The sequence below is a fragment of the Chamaea fasciata genome, unplaced genomic scaffold (genome assembly GCF_029207755.1).
Source record: "Chamaea fasciata isolate MVZ Bird 193981 ecotype frontalis unplaced genomic scaffold, bChaFas1.0.hap1 SCAF_45, whole genome shotgun sequence".
NCBI classification, from domain to species: Eukaryota; Metazoa; Chordata; class Aves; order Passeriformes; family Sylviidae; genus Chamaea; species Chamaea fasciata.
Window position 1 is genome coordinate 1,261,177 of NW_027094130.1, and position 17,716 is coordinate 1,278,892.

Here is a 17,716-nt window from a genome sequence, read left to right on the forward strand (position 1 = left end):
GATTGGAGATGAATTCCCTGAAGTCGCTCTAAGGGGAATCTGTGGGGTCGGAGCGTTCAAGGGATCCGGGGACGCTTTGGGGGTGGGCGAATGGGCGCTGAGGGAACAGTTAGGGATCCTGGAGGGGCTGGGGGACACTTGTTTAGTTCAACGTGGTTTTTTGCTCATGAAACGTACGTATTGTATTTAAAACTTAATATTCCATAGGTATGGGTTCTACAGGCGTAGATATCAATTAGCCTAAGTGCAAAACCTAATATTCCATGTAAGAATGATGTTCTCTACTGTTAAAAGCAAAATTAACCAAAACAAACCAAAAGGAGAGGGTTAACAATTAATGAGAAAGGAACAGAAAAGGTTGTTATGCCACTGTAAACTTTCACTCTGAGTCTACATTTCAAATGATACAGGTGACCCATCTGAAGGAGGATTTCTCCTCAGGGGAAATGTCTTTCTAAAAGTTTCCTTTGTTGCCAGGAGCTGCCTCTGTGCCAGGAGCCCGGCCCAGCTCAGCAGCACAGAAACAGCACAAGGACTTGAATGACCCTCCCGTGGATTTGGTGTTTCCATTCAACTCTGTCCCTGAAAGAGTGTTCCAAAAACTTCTCAAGAACTCAAAGGTAAATTAAAACACTGAAGTTTTTTGCAGTTTTAATGGGACACACAGAGAGACCCAATGGAGAAAGTGTCCCCAGGTTCCATCACTGCAGGCACTGATGACAGGTGGGGACAGACAAGGCAAAGGTGTCTCTGGTGCTGAGCAAACCTGGATGTGTTCCATGAATCCAAAAGGCCAAGGCCTGAGCCCCGGCCCCTGGCAAGGCAGGGATCTGTGGGGCAGGGATCTGTGGGGTAGGGATCTGTGGGTCAGGGCACAGCCGTGGGTCACAGATCCGTGGGTCAGGGCTCTGTGGGTCAGGGCTCAGCCGTGGGTCACAGATCCGTGGGTCAGGGCTCTGTGGGTCAGGGCTCAGCCGTGGGTCACAGATCCGTGGGTCAGGGCTCAGCCGTGGGGCTCACCGTGGCAGGGGTTGCTCAGGAGGTCACTCGGGGGGCGCCGGATCCTGTGGGGCGGCTCCAGCGGCTCCTGTGGGGCAGAGACGGGGGCGGGACAATCTGTGGGGCAGGAGCCATCTGGGGGGCGGGGATGGAATCTGTGGGGCGGGGTTTGGGATTCGGGATCTATGGGGCAGAGCGGGGATCCCTCAAAATTCCCACAAAAATCCCCAAATTTCCCAAAAACTCCAAATTTCCCCCCCCAAAAATTCCAATTTTTTTCCTCGAAAAAATTCCCAAAATTTTCCCCCATTTTTCCCAATTTTTCCCCATTTTTCCCAATTTTTCCCCAATTTTTCCCCATTTTTCCCAATTTTTCCCAATTTTTCCCCATTTTTCTCAATTTTCCCCAATTTTTTATAATATTCTGAAAGTTTCCCACAGAATCCTCAAAAAATTCCCCCAAAATTCCCCAAAATTTTCCACAAAAATTCCCAAATCTTTCAAATCCCCCCAAATGTTCCCATTTTTTTCCCCAATTTTCCCAAATTTTGGGGGCTTTCCCCCAAATTTTCCCCAAAAATCCCCTTAAAAACGACCCCAAACCATCAAAAAATCCCAAAATTTTCCCGATTTTCCCCCAAAATCACCTAAAAATTCCCCCCAAAATCCCCAAATTCCCAATTTTCACCCCAAATCTCCCAAAATTTCCCCAAAATTCTCCCAGATTTTCCAAATCCTCCATTTTCCCCCCAGAATTCCCCTAAAAACAACCCCAAAAATCCCAAATTTCCCCCAAATTCTCAAATTTTCACCCCAAATTTCGGGTTTTTCCCCCAAAACTTTCCAACCTCGAGGGCCACCAGTGGGCGCTCTGCAGGGAGAGAATTTGGCGGATTTTGGGAAAATTTGGGGGAATTTTGGAGAGTTTTGTAGGAATTTTGGGAGAATTTTGATGATTTGGAGTCATTTTGGGGCAAATTTGGGGGAATTTTTTGGGAAATTTGGGAGAATTTGGGGGAAAATTTGGGTAATTTGGAAAAAATTGGGGGGATTATGGGAAAATTCAGGGGATTTGGGGGGAAATTTTGGGGGATTTTGGGAGGAATTTGGGAAAAAATTTGGGACTTTTGGGGGGAAATTTGGGGTTTTTTCCAGAAATTTCGGGGTTATTTGGGGGAATTTTGGGAAAATTTGGGAATTTTAGGGGGAAATCCGGGGGATTCGGAGGAATTCAAAGAAGGAATGGTGAAATCCTGGGAATTTTTGGACCATTTTGGGTCATATCGGGGGAAATTTTGGGTGATTTGGGAGGGAAATTTTGGGAATTTGGGGGGATTTTTGTGATTTTTGAAGAAATTTTGGGATTTTTTTTAGATTTTGGTGAAATTTGGGAGAATTTGGAGGATTTTTGAAAAATTTTTGAGAATTTTGGGGAATTTGGGGGGATTTTTGACAAAATTTTGGGAAATTTTTTTGGATTTTGGTAAAATTTGGGGAATTTTTGAGGAAATTTTGGGAATTTTTGTGGGCTGTTTTTGGGGGGAATTTCGGGAGAATTTTGGTTGATTTTGGGGGGATTTGGGGACAATTTTGGGGGAGATATTTGTGGAATTTTGAAGAATTTTGGGGGATTTTTGAAGAAATTTTGGGAATTTTGGGGGGATTTTGGTAAAATTTGGGGATTTTTTGGGACTTTTGAGGAAATTTTGGGAATTTTTTTATATTTTGGGGAAATTTGAGGGGAATTTTGGGGATTTTTGGGGAAATTTGGGGCGGATTTTTTGGGGGGGAAATTCGGGACAATTTTGGGGTCATTTGGGGCCTCGGTGTATCCCGTCATGCCCCACGCCGCGTTGCGCCACGGTGTATCCCGTCATTCCCCGTGGTGCCCCTTTGCACCTCGGTGTATCCCGTCATGCCCTGCGGCGCCACTTTGCGCCTCGGTGTATCCCGTCATTCCCCGCGCTGCTTTGCGCCTCGGTGTATCCCGTCGTGCCCCGCGGTGCTGCTTTGCGCCTCGGTGTATCCCGTCGTGCCCCGCGGTGCCGCTTTGCGCCTCGGTGTATCCCGTCGTGCCCCGCGGTGCCGCTTTGCGCCTCGGTGTATCCCGTCATGCCCTGCGGTGCCACTTTGCGCCTCGGTGTATCCCGTCATGCCCCGCGCCGAATTACACCTCGGTGTATCCCGTCATGCCCTGCGGCGCTTTGCGCCTCGGTTTATCCCATCATTCCCCCGGCGCCGCTTTGCTCCTCGGCGTACAAATGACGTCACCCGCATTTATTTCGCCTCACATTTGCATAAATTTACATAAGGCTGGCGCATCAGTGAGGTGGGCGGGGTCAGAGCCACGCCCAGGCCCCTCCCAGTACAAACCAGCAACTCCCAGTCCCTGTGGTAAGTGATGTCATTCGCGTTTATTTGTGCTCTCATTTACATAAATTTGCATCTCGGCGCGGTGGGCGGGGTCAGAGCCGCGTTGGCCCCTCCCACTCCCTCCCAGTACAACCCAGTAACCCCCAGGCCCCGCCCAGTTTGTCCCGCCCTTATCGCTCCATATAAGGGAAGGGGGCGTGGCCTGACAAAGGGCGTGGTCGGTTCACCTGTGGGGGGAGGGGCAAAGGTTAAACCACACCCAGAAACCCCAAAACCAGTTTAAACCAGAATAAACCAGTAACCCCCAAACCCACTCCCAGTCCATCCCAGTATAAACCAGTGACCCCAAACCCACTCCCAGTCCATCCCAGTATAAACCAGTGACCCCAAACCCAGTCCCAGTCCATCCCAGTATAAACCAGTGACCCCAAACCCACTCCCAGTCCATCCCAGTACAAACCAGTGACCCCAAACCCACTCCCAGTCCATCCCAGTATAAACCAGTGACCCCAAACCCAGTCCCAGTCCATCCCAGTATAAACCAGTGACCCCCAGTCCCCGTCCCAGTGCCCTCACCTGTCCGTACTGGTTTGAACTGGGATCTCTCGATGCTCGGTGGCCTCCAGGGAGCGGCTCAGGGCCAGGGCCCGGCGCTGGGGGATACTGGGAGTTACTGGTTTATACTGGTTTGTACTGGTTTGTACTGGGTTATACTGGTTTGTACTGGTTTGGGGGTTTTCCTTACTGGTTTGTACTGGGACAGGGTTTAGGGGTCACTGGGATGAAGTGGGATGAACTGGGAAGGGATTTGAGGTGACTGGTTTGTACTGGTTTATACTGGTTTGGGGTTTTTCTTTACTGGTTTGTACTGGGAGGGGGTTTGGGGGTTTTTTGGGATTTTTGGGGAGAATTTTGGGGATTTTGGGGCATCAAAAATCCCAATTTTCAGTCGGAATTTTGGGTGAATTTGGGGGATTTGGGGGCTTTAAAAATCCAAATTTTTAGTGGGAATTTTTGGGTGAATTTTGGGGATTTTGGGGCTCCTAAAAATTCCAATTTTTAGTGGGAATTTTGGGGTCATTTTTGGGGATTTGGGGCCTCCAAAAATCTCAATTTTAGTGAGAATTTTGGGGGATTTTGGGTGGGAATTTTGGGGTGAATTTGGGTAATTTTAGGGCTTCAAAAATCCCATTTTTCAATCAGAACTTTGGGGTCATTTTTGGGGATTTTGGGGCTCTGAAATCCTGATTTTTGGGGCGAATTTTTAGGTCAATTTTTGGGATTTTGGGGCTCTGAAATCCCGATTTTTAATGGGAATTTTTGGGGTAATTTTTGGGGCATTTTGGGTGAATTTTGGGGGATTTTGGGGCTCTAAAAGTTCCAATTTTTAGTGGGAATTTTGGGGTGAATTTAGGGGATTTTGGGTGGAAATTTTGGGGTGAATTTAGGGGATTTTGGGACTTTAAAAATTCCAATTTTGGGGTGAATTTTTGGGATTTTGGGGGCTCTAAAAATCCCAATTTTTAGTGGGAATTTTGGGGTTTTTTGAGGGATTTTAGGTGGGAATTTTGGGGGGAATTTTGGGGATTTTGGGGCTTTAAAAATTCCCACTTTCAGCAGGAAATTTTGGGGTGATTTTTGGGGATTTTTGGGCTCTAAAAAATCTCAATTTTAGTGGGAATTTTGGGTGGGAATTTTGGGGTGATTTTGAGGGATTTTGGGGCTTAAAAAATCTCAGTTTTCAGTCGGGATTTTGGGGTCATTGTTTGGGATTTTGGGGCTCTGAAATCTCGATTTTTAGTGGGAATTTTTGGGGGTCATTTTTGGGGCATTTTGGGTGAATTTTGGGGGATTTTGGGGCTCTAAAAGTTCCTATTTTCTATTCCTATTCCTATTCCTCTTGGGTCTCACACTGCCGTCTTCGGCTCGTCTGCCGTGCCCTCAGCGCTACAACAACGCTGCTACCTAGAGCCGCCGCTTTGCCTGACTTAACGTCTGTGCTGCGGCAGTCCCTTGGGGTGTTGGATTAACATTTTCGGCTGCAGCAGTCTCATTGCAGTTTGGGTCTTTTCTGGACGGTAGCAACAGACTCCCTTGCACTCCTGTGCAGGGCTCGTTGCTGTACCTTCTAGACAGATCTGTAATGCATACATGTTGAAGAAACACACTGTCTTCCGTATGAAGTGCCAGGAGTTAAAATGAGTCTAGATCCGTGAAAGATGGAAACCTTTAGAATTCACTAACTCAATTTCTCAAAGCATTTGTGACCATGTTGGGCTTTGCGTGGTGACCACGAGCGCATGAAAGTGTATAGCAGTTTCAGAACATCGTGTATACTTGCCTAATTTTTGTTCTACAGACTGAACCATCCCAATGTGGTGGCTGCCCGCGATGTCCCTGAAGGGATGCAGAAGCTCGCACCAAATGACTTGCCATTGTTGGCCATGGAGTACTGCCAAGGTGGAGACCTCCGCAAGGTGGGGTCCCTAGGATGGTAACCTAGGAATGGATCACCTTCTGATCTGATCCTAGGTTTTCTACTGAAGTTTTCCCTTCAAACCTTTACTTTCATACCCTGATGTTTCCTATTTCTAGTCATGGCATCAACAAGTGTTGGTGGCTTGGTCCTTGGTATTATGTTCAGCTTTTGAAGACTTAAGTGCTTTGTATATTTTTTTAGGTGCAAGTGACACTGTGAGGAGTTTGCACCTAGAGAATGAGGGCAAGTGTAGGGGACGTGCAACAGTATTTGAGTATGGCCAAGACCATTGTGGGGTAGGTGCATCTGTAGGCTGTACCCTTCCTGAAAGTGATGAACTCTTGTCTGTCATAGGAAGAGATAACACATGGTAGTTCTAATCCTAAGGCTTTTCTGACCTTTGCTATAATCTGCCCATAGCTAAAACACAGACCTTAGGCCTCAGATTGGAGTTGATAGTGTCAGGCAAAGAGGGATGGAACAAATAGGATGAAAACGGGATGACAGTGACTTCTTTCATCTTCTTTCCCATGCAATTAAACCAAGGCACAAAGCTGTAATTGCTGCTACCGCAGGTCACAGTCCATAGAGTTTTGTGCTTCTGGAGAATTTAATTGCTGTTGCTGAAACTTCTTGCATCCCTGAGAATTTGTGGAACTCTGGAGTTCACTCGGGATAGAGAAGGGAAAGACTACATTCTGTGTTCCTTACTTGCAGTACCTGGACCAGCTGGAGAATTGCTGTGGCTTGCGGGAAGAAACTATTCTTATCTTGTTATCTGACATTGGTAAGTGGTGGCAGTACCTTCAGTTGTCTGAACTATGGAAACCCTTTTAGTCCTGAGTCCACTCTCCAAATATACAGTAGTGACCTTAGTGACTCCATTTCAGACTGACCTTTTATGATCTTGATCATCTCCCAAAAGTGTTGGGAGTCTGGGGAAGTTCTTGCCTACTGGAAGCTAGCCAGCATTACTACAGTTTACAGGAAGGATGTGAAGGAACATCCAGAGAGAGAACTCAATTTGTGTCCAGAGTTCTATGGTGCTGACTTTACCCCTGACACTCAGCGTTTCGTTGTATGTTTGATTGTACAAGGTCTGATGTGAAAGCCATGCTTATTACTAGATAGAATAGATGAATCCTTACTGAGCTCATGCTCGGTACTGTTACTCAGCTCTAACAACTGGCTTTTTCTGTCTCAGCTTCTGCTCTCAGATACCTTCATGAGAACAGGGTCATCCATAGAGACTTGAAGCCAGAGAACATTGTGCTGCAGCAAGGAGAGCAAAGGGTAAGCAGGAAGCAGTCGTCTCTACCTGCACAGACAAGTAAACTTACAAGGAACCTGCATGTGCTTCATGCAGTTACATGGTCCCTCTGCAAGAGCACTCAGCCCAGGATAACACCTGTCTCAGGTCACTGTCACATAGTATTCTGTGTGCAGCTGAGGTGAGACGTTGTATTAGACGTCTGTTAACACCTGACATTTTGACTTTCAACCATTAAGGAAAGAAGCAGACTGTACTGATTGACCAAATATCGGAAGGAGCTAGAGGTGTAACTGCTAAGTGTGCTCCAACACCTTCAAATTCATTGTGGTTTTAGAAATCTACAGTAGCCTCCCATTTCTGCTTCTATCTCTTCACTGGCACCTTTCCTGCATAGCTTTGAAGAGCCAGACCTTTTCTTTCTGCTGTATGATGTGCTTTTAACAGGACTTCAGTCTGGCATTCTTATTCTCTGTTGTGTGTTTCAGTTAATACACAGAATCATTGACCTTGGTTATGCTAAGGAGTTGGATCAGGGGAGCCTGTGCACATCCTTTGTTGGGACACGGCAGTACTTGGTAAGAAAGGAATTCAGCTAGAAGAGCAGCTACTGCCTTCTAGAGGGATAGAATTAACTGTTACCAAGCTTTGGGCTGGGATTAGGTACTTGCACGGTATGGGGTGTGTTTGTGGTGCTGAAGCTAGCAAAGGTGACTGCTTTTTTGCTGATGCTGGATTTTGCTGAGACTGGGTTTTGTGCTACCTGCATCTGTTATAAATAAGCAGGAGTGCCAGTAACCTATGCTACTCACTCCAGGAGGGTCTTAAAGCACGTGAGAGGCAGCGTTCAGTAATGTCTTTAATTATTTGTACAAATGTTAATGAGATGTTAAGGGACAGAGAAAGCTAAGAGCTTTCTGGCCAAAGCCATCTGGCTTTGTCTCATGCGTGTAAACTGTATCAGGCTCCAGAGCTGCTGGAACAGCAGAAGTATAGGGTGACAGTGGATTCCTGGAGCTTTGGCACGCTTGCCTTTGAGTGCATTACAGGCTTCCGACCATTCCTACCCAACTGGCAGCCAGTGCAATGGTGAGTGAACCGTGGCTGGGTGGTAAGTGGGCATGATGTGACTTTCCTGTTTACAGGAAGCAGAAGTGTGGTCCCTTGATTCTGAGGATAATATCCCTATGTTTCTTGCCCTTTTGGAAAGTGACCCCTTTCACAGGGGCTTGACTCACCTGAGCAAGTTCAGCATTCCTGAGACTTGCTCTATGGGATAAGGGCTGACTCCCGCAGGGCAGGTAACAGAAACCAAAGTGGCATCTGTATTATATGTCAAGAGTAGCTTTCAAGAGCCTACTAGCATGCAGGCTGGGAAAGGCGGGCAATTTTTTCACCATTGTACTCGCTTACATTGGGCATACTAAAGTGCGTCAGAAGAGTGAGCTGGATATTGTTGTTTCAGAAGACTTATCCGGAGAAGTCAAGTTTTCTAGCAGTTTGCCCTGCCCCAACAATCTAAACAGGTGAGTACTGGAAATTGCTGTGCTGAGATAAACTGATTCTTCTGCAAAAGGACCAAGTTTGTGTTATATGCCTTACTGTGTTAATCTGTGAATACATTGAGTGTGTGACACAGGCAGTACTACTGTCGCTTGTCAAATTTATGTAGTCTTGGTTTCTGCCTTCTAAACGCTGCGTTTGTGATGGGGAGAGGTGGAGTGCTGGAGGGAGAAGGAGGAGGGCAGTTTTGTCAGTCCTCCCACACAGAACAGGCCGTATCGTTACTGCAAATGCACTTTTTCCCTTTTCTGATCTCCTGGTTTTTGTTGCTCAGTGTTTTGTCTGGGAGGCTGGAGAAATGGCCGCAACTCATGTTAATGTGGCACCCACGTCAGAGAGGTACAGATCCTACATATGAACCCAATGGGTGTTTCAAAGCATTGGATGACATTTTGAACTTGAAGGTAAGCAATATGTCTGTATTACCCTAAAAAGTTTTCCAGAGGGCAGTTTCCTGAGCCTCTGAATCCTAGACTTAGGAGGAAGAGTGAGGCAGAAACTCATAGAACTGTCTCCTGACCGTTAGTGACAGGTGCTTTCCTCTTGCTTCTTTGAGGACAAATACTCCCTGAGCTTGTTGGGAGTAGCGAATAGCTTCTGTGCATGCTTGGTTCCATATTCTGATAGAGGATTCTACAGGTATTTAACTGCCATGTGGCCTCTCTTCCCCTTGATGGAGGACAAGAACTTTGCCATAATGCTAGGAAGTAGCTGATTCTGCCAAGTGCTTTGAAGAGTTTCTTGGTGGTCATTTTTTCGGTCCCTCAATCTCTGCTCTAAGATGACCAATGTATCTTCAGCCTTTCTCATGCCATGCTACTCTTCTGGTAGTTGCTTCATGTTTTGGACATGGTTACGGGAACTGTGCACACCTACCCTGTGACGGAGGAAGAGACTCTGCAGAGTGTGAAGGCCAGGATTCAGTCAGATACAGGAATTCCAGAACAGGACCAGGAACTAGTGCAGGAAGCAGGACTTGAATTGTTTTCTCAGAAGTTGGTCACTAAACATACAGCTGATGGCAAGGTGAGTCTCGGTATTCCCTTTCTTAAGTTTGAGTGAATCAGAAGTCACTGCACTCGCTTTGGGATCACAGCACTCCCTGCTGTTGTGGCATGCTTTTGTCATGGTAACCTCACAGACCTAACAGCCACTGTAGCGTAGGCAGCCTGTTGCCTTTGGTGCTCTGTGTTTGGTTGAGGAGGACTCTTCTGTTTGTGGTGTTGCCAAGGCTTGCTCTTCCCAAGAAAACCTGGTTGGGTCTTTTGTCTTCTGCAGGTGAATGATACTGCAGCAGCAGACACAGACCTTCTCTTCCTCTTTGATAACAAGAAAGTTTCCTGAGGCCCAGGTGGCCTTGCGTCCTCATCCAGAAAGTGTTGGCTGCATCCGTAAGGACTCCTCTGGCATGAATATGAAGGGCGGGCCGGGGTCAGTGTTGAGAGGGGCGTCTGTGTTTTGTGGTCTGTATCATGCACAAAGAGTAGAGGGAGCTTTTGCGTATTGGGACTGAAGAAGCAGGAAAATGGACTGTCATTCATTCAGTTTATCAGAATAACTAAAAAAGGGAGGTGTTTGATTTTGACATGCTAGGGGAGCTGCACAGGGGTTATCCAGCTCTAGGCTTTGCAGGCAGTAACATGCCCCTCAAAGGAGCAATGTTTTGGTCTGTTTTGTGATAACACAGTATTCCTGCTTCACGCTGATATGTCCATTTCCCTTTCTCCCACCTCCTCTGTTTTCAGTTCAGGATCCAAAGAAGAATCTCCACTTTTTCCAGTTGCGCAAAGTGTGGGGTCAGATCTGGCAGACGATGCGGATGCTGAAAGAGGACTGTAATCGGCTTCAGCAGGCGCAGCGAGCAGCCATGTACGGTGGCCGTTTCTCCACAATACTTATCTCTGTCTTTGTGCGCTGGTGGAAGGGAAGACAGAAATGGGACCCTGTTGGAATGGGGAAGCCCGTGATTGGAGCTGTATGCAATTCATGAAAAGTGGAGAGTTAGCCCTTTGGCACAACTGCATTTGTCCTCACCGCTGTCTCAAGTATCTGTTTTGGATGTAAATGAAAGCCTGGTGGATTTCTACTTTCAGAGGCTAATAGGAACTTCTTGTCCTTGCAGGATGAATCTGTTGCGTTACAATAGTACCCTCTGGAAGACGAAGAATTCTATGGCCTTCCTTTCTCAGCAGCTGAAAGCAAAGCTGGACTTCTTTAAAACAAGCATCCAAATTGACCTGGAAAAGTATAAAGAGCAGATTGAGTTTGGAATTAGTGAGTATAGAATCTGGCAAACAGGTCTTTTCATGACTCTTATCCTCACAAAAACACCTGCCTCCTTCTCTGTGAACCTGAGAAAGCCAGTCACTCTTCTTTGATTCCTGTAGCTTCTGAGAAGCTGCTGTTTGCCTGGAAAGAGATGGAGCAAGCTGTGGAACTTTGTGGGCGGGTATGTTTTTAAATCTAACTGCTAATCATAAAGAGGTTTGTTTTTTGTTATCTCTCCCCTCCTCCCCCTTTAGCTTCATTGTCCCTGCCTTAAATAGAAACCCCTTGTATCTGCCCTGATGTCAGATTTCACATTGCCTTGGTTTGTGTGGCACAATTTTTGTCCATTATTAGTACTACATGAAGCTCATTCTGTTGTAAGGCTTAGGGGGAAACGGGAGATCTTGGCGAAGCCCCAGAAACCTCTTGGAATTTCCTTGAATTGAAACGACTCGTTTGTCTTTGGCCAAGGCTGCTGTTTGCATCTTGTTGGTTTGTTTAGAAATAAGAATGAGAAAGGAAGAACCAGTGTGAGTGTGAGTGGTAGTGTCTCTAGGTATGAGACTGTTGTGTTGCTTATGTTCTACCCTGCTTTCAGGAAGATGATGTGGAGCAGGTAGTGAAGAGGATGATGGCCCTGCAGACAGACATCGTGGACCTGCAGAGAAGCCCGCTAGGTCGTAAACAAGGAGGAACACTGGAGGATTTGTGAGTGGAACTACCCTGAGCTTCAGATGCAGGAGTGTTTCTGGCTAAGCTTACTCACTAGAGGACAGTGAAAGGGCTGTTTCTTCCACCCAAATTGTGGGGGACTGGGAGCACTTTAACACTAAAGATGTTTTTTGACTCATCTGTCATTGTTCTGAAATGGCAGACAGGTATAGAAAAGATTTGAGTTCTCAAACTATTTGTTCCATGTTTTGGTTCTTTGGAAATCCTTTTCTTTCCTGCTTTTTACTTCTAGAGAAGAACAAGCCAGAGAGCTGTACCGAAGACTCAGAGAGAAGCCAAGAGGTAAAAGACGCTTTAGCTCAAGGTCAGCTTGCTTTGTGTGTAACTTTGGAGGTGTAGTAACGATCATTGAGAAAACTAGCTGACTTCTAGGGCTTCCCAGACACTAGCAGCACATGGGCTCTCCTGGATTGCCTTTTCTCGAGAGGGAAGTCAGGGAGTCAGTTCCACACTAGGCCAGCCTTCCTTTCTTGGTGCTTTGTGAGCTGTTCTCGAAACTCCTCTGGAGCTCTTCTCAGAGCAGGCTGTTGCCACAAGCAACAAACAACCTTTCTGGGTAGAAAGGATGAAAGACACGACTGTTCCTTTGATCCAGTCCCAACTCTCCTTTTCAAGTTCTTTAAATTTTGAAGAAGGTGGCTAAAATTCAGTGTAATTCATCCCACTCAAACTTGCATATCCTGAACTTTGGCTGTTTCAGGATTAAAGCAGTAGTGGAAATGAGCCGCTAAGAATCTTCTCACTCTGTCCTATAAACCGACCTTTCTGTGTAATATTGGCTCTCATTCCAGATCAGAGGAGAGGCGGTGACAGCCAGGAAATAGTACGACTGCTTCTACAGGCAATCCAGACCTTTGAAAAAGAAGTTTGAGTCATTTATGCTCAGCTCAGGTGAGCTTTGCACATTTTATTCAGAGTTGAGAGAAGGTGTTTTCTCTTCCAGCAAGAGAAGGTTTAAAACTCATTGCATACGGCTCTTGAGATCTTGCAGTGTTAACAGAAAATAATTAACTTCAGAAATGTTCTACTGCAGTGGCCCATGTGTGATCTGATTAGTTTTTATTTTTTTAATAGTAAAACTGTAGTTTGCAAACAGAAGGCATTGGAATTGTTCCCCAGAGTGGAGAAAGTGATGAATCTGATGAGTGAAGATGAGGAAACAGTTGTTAGGCTTCAGGAGAAACGACAGAAAGAACTGTGGAACTTGCTGAAAATTGCTTGTGTAAGTAAAATAAGAACTCCCCTTTAACCTGAGAATATGGTTTGTAGCACAGGCTACTGAAACAATAGTAAATTGAGTGTATCCTATGGTTCTTTTCTTTATTTTGTATCAGTATGAAAGCCAAGTTCCAGGTTGTCTCATATTCCCGGCTGCTGAAAACTAGTGGGAACAATTGCACTCTGAATATTCTGTGTTTTCTTCAGAGTAAAGTGCGTGGTCCTGTTACTGGCAGTCCAGAGAGCGTGAACACATCCCGTCTTGGTAGCTCAGGTCAACTGCTGCTGCAAGTCCCTTCTGGAACATTCAGTGTATCAGAATCTGTAAGAAAAAGGTGAGGCAAAGTCTGGAGTTCTTCGGCTGCTAATGCCACCACTACAAAGCTAGGCTTCCTGCTTTGTGAAATAATGGCCCACAGGGTTTCTCATATTTTACACTTTGTGTTCAGCTTGCATTGTCAGCAGCCTTAGTTTACTTGGTAGTTAAGACTTGCTGGGGCTTTCAGATCTTCCATATGAAAATTGGGTATCATGTATGGCTTCACTTCCCCCAGCCTCAGTAACAAAAGTGGTTTTTTGGTTTTCTTCCTTTAATCTGAGATGGTTGGGCTCACTTGGAAGTACACTGCCAGCAAGAACTGTTGAAGTATTGTCATGTAAGGTCACAGTAGCTGAGCTGTGTCATTGAGACTGCTGCATGCGTAGTTCCGGCTTGCTTAAATGAACTGGGTTACCACTTGGAATGAAAGACCTTGGTTTTGTTTTTGCCTGTTGCCCCATCCTTAAGTTTATAGGCTTCTCAGCTTTTCCTCTAGCAACAGTGTTTCCACCTAATAAGAACCCAATTCCATCTTGGAATACATTTCCTTTCCCCCATTTAGTAAATCAGGGGCTGCCACCAACTTTTCATTTGCAGTATGAAATACAAGCCTATGACCTGACTAACTTCAGTGTTCTGCAGCGTATCTGCCAGAAGTATTTCTTGATGACAGAGGCAGCATCTCTTTAAACTGCCACAGAAATTAATAGTGTAATAATTGCCCCTTTCAGTGAGGAGCTGCTGCTGGAATCTCGGAAACTTTGTAGCCAACTAGAAAATGTGATGCATGACACAATGAAGGATCAAGAGCAGAGTTTCCTGGTAATGTATTCACTCTTCTGTAAATGGACTAAGGAAGTGCCTGGCTTCGAAGTTCTGAATGTGCAACTTTGCCACCACTAACACAGCTAAATGAAATCTGCATTTTACTCATGGCCAAGGGGGAGAGTAGGAGATGCACAGAGATAGGAAGCACCGGTTCCCTCATAATCTGCCGCCTGACTTACTCTGCTTGCCAAAACTGGGAGCCACATGCTGGGAACTTGCTGCGCTAAACAGTAAGGGATGGGGCAAAGCACTTGGCTGTTGTACAAAACTACTGCAAAACTGCACACAAATTTGGGATGAGCGGGTGTCAGGGATCCTTAATTTAACAATGCAGAATATTGAAGAGAGAGTAAAATACTGGAGAGTGCAAGTAGGTTGTTTCCTTGACAGCAGTCACGTGGCTCATCATGAAATTGACCAACTTGTTCCCAGTAAATTTTTTATAACTCTTAACACACTTTACCTTTATTTTAGAAAAAGCTCAACTGTAGCCTGGTGTTGAATTTAATTTATTCTTTCGGCTCTAGACTGGAGCTGGCTGCAGCTTCAGGTAGAAGAAACAAACAATCCAGAACAAACCCAGATGTAGAATCACTCTGGTTGCCTCTGAAGCCATGCTGCTTTGGGAAGCCAACTGTGAAAAGCTGCTGCCTCTGAGAAGGGAATATCAGCTGCCTTCTACTGTCACCAACTGCTTATGTGATACATATGGCTTAGCTTTTAGTATCCACTTCTCAGACACTTTTTCACAAAGATACATTAGGGAATGCCTGTTCTAACTGCTTGGAGAATGTTCTTAATTGTGCCTTAAGACAGCAGATCTCTGTCCTGATACGTCTTCCCTTAGGCATCGCCTGGGGCTGTTTTGCTGCATTTTAGGCTTTCTAATGAACAATGGACAAGGTATACCCAGTCACTGGTAGTTGTCACCTTCCTAATGAACTGTGAACTTAATTGCTTAACTTTGCTGATTTGCACTTTTTTTCTTTAAGTGTAATGGTTGTACTTACCTAATACTTGTTTCCTGTCTGGGAACAAAATTATCTAAAACATGTAAACTTTTGGTTTGCTCTTGTTGATGCGCTCAATAACACTATAATGGAAAAAGCTGCTTTCACTGTGCAGGTCTCTAAAACGTGAGAGGTGTAAGAATGTTAGCCTGGAAACCAAAGAAGGAAATCTTCAGTGTACAGGTATCGTGTAACAAAGCATTTGCAGATTATCTATTAACCATGCTTAAAGTTGCATGAAAAGATGAAAAAAAGACCAAAAAAGCCAGCTGGATGGAACTTTGGTGAGAGTCAACACACACCAACCTTGTGTTCTGACTGTGACCAATTTATTTCATTCTGTTCTAACCCCAAATTTCCACTACAACACAGAGACCTCCTTTTATAAAAGGCTGTGAAGTATAGGACATGCAAAATGCAATACAATAATGGGGAGAGGTTGGATTTTCTTTTGGTTTTTTTTGAACAGATTTAAAATACAGGAAACTGAAATGTGGCACAAACATCACAACTTCCATGCATGCCTTCAAGTGTCTTCCTTTGTTGTGCTGGCACACTCTGGACTTCAGCATTGGGTTAAAGTCATTCTTGGGCAGAGTAGAAAGTTCACACTTCTTCAAATTTCCGAGTAATATTAAGGCTGAAATGCACCGGGTACACTTTTCCTTCATCTTCCAGAGCACCACCAGTTGTTTTACTTAAAGCTGTGTTAGGCTTCCAGCTCAAATCCCAGCCCAATTTTGTGACCTCCAGCACTGAAATTCTTGCCATCAATCAAGCCCGAGAGGGTCAGCTTTACACCTACAAAAGCAAGTCACGAGAACCATCATGCACTGACATCCCAGTACAGTGCTCTTCCTCAGGTCCTTGACCTCACTAATGTGGCTTAGTTGCCACAGGAACTTGCATCCATAGACATCCTTTAGTTCTCTGAGTCTGCGTAGACTTCTAGCTCCTTTGTTCATCTAGTCTGTTCTTAAGATGACAGTGAATTAAACCATAGTGTAGTACTTAACACCATTTGCTGCTACCAGTGAGAACTGCGTACCAGGTCGAAGGGCATGAGTGTAACCAATTCCAGTGAGGCTGGCATTGTTCACTTTAGCCTATAGGAAAAAAAAATCACAGTATTTATAAACTGTGTAAGTATTCATACAGAAGTATCCCAGTCCCCTGAGAAGGTGGCCTATGCATTAACACTCTTGAGCTACTTGGAGACCAACCTCTCTTAGAAGCATGTTCCAATCTTTTCCTTTTCTCAGGAGTTTTCAGCTTAAGCAAATGGTGCGAATTCTGCCTTCACAGAATGCCATGCTGTTTTTCACCGCCTCCTCTATTATGTCTTTATATCTTTTAAAGAGCTACTTACTGCAGTCCCTCAGAGCCTGTCTTGTTCACATCACTCAGGAGTGATTTTCTTTTTTCTTCTAATGAGCAAGAAATACATGAATATGCAATCCCCTTTTTGCATTACTAAGTTTTGAGCTCTTAACAACAGTATTTCTCATTTTCAATTTTGCTTCAGTGGTCCTGGAACTAATGGTTGTTTTGAAACATAAATGCTTGCTACTTCAGTTCTTGGTATTAAAACACACACGTCAGCTAACTTTCAACGGTTAACTTACTGTTAGGAGAAGGCTGTAAGCTCAGGTAAACTTCCACCATTGTAATTATAATATGGTTTTACATTATGGATTTAAGAATTAAAAGGACACTTTCATTATCTTTTAAAAGACATTTTTCAGCACAGTAGCATGCTATTCCAAGCACACTAGTCAGACTATTTCACTATGGACAAAATTATATTTAAGATTTCTTTTCCTCCATAAGTTCACAAGTACGATGTGTGAGGTCCCAATTTAAATTTGAACCACAACAGAAGCCACAGTTCGCAATCTACCATACTTCCTCAGTAACTAGTTCAAGCAACTGCTTCATTACAAATTTTCAGTATTTAGGGGAGCTTGAAATACTCATTTCTGTAACAAAATTCTTACCACAACGGAAGTCTTCTCATCCATTTGGTACTTTCCAGCAATACCAAAACGTGTGTTGTTACTGCCAGCAGTCCATGCAAGATTGACTGATGTCTCAACCTTATTAGTAACCTTCTGATAAACAGACCCACCAAACTCAGTGCCGTCATTCCTGTTTGTAATAGATGCAAGTGTGTCAGGCCTTGCTTTGTTTAGTAACTCTTTAGATTAACCCTTCCCCACAATGATTTGACATTATCTCCTAAAATGAACCAAGAGATCCAATACTTCCCTGAACCCAGGCTCACTACTTCCTAGCTGGAGCTGGCAGACTCCTGCTCCTATTTTTTTTTGCACAAAACATGTTTTGCTTGCAGAACAGAACAAGACTTGCCAGAGACCTACAGTTTAAGGTTCTGACAAAAAAAACCAAACCAAACAAACCAAAAACAAAACCAACCCACCCAGATAACCTGGTTGCTTGTCTCAAGTAAGCCAGTGTGCAGTAACACATAAAGGAGACTTCAGTTATGAGAATAAGACTGAAAACAATGTTGTTGCATTATAATCATTTAAATACACCATCTTCAGAGCGTCTCAGGCCACCTGAATGCCAAGATTAGGGCTACGCAGCGATGACAGCTGGACACAAACACAAAGCATCGCATGCCTTTCTCCTTC

At 44.8% G+C, this 17,716-nt stretch overlaps 1 pseudogene; it reads left to right on the top strand.

Moving 5' to 3' along the window:
• Positions 1-90: 90 nt before the first annotated feature.
• Positions 91-16,365, top strand: LOC136303968 (inhibitor of nuclear factor kappa-B kinase subunit beta-like; annotated as a pseudogene).
• Positions 16,366-17,716: the final 1,351 nt, after the last annotated feature.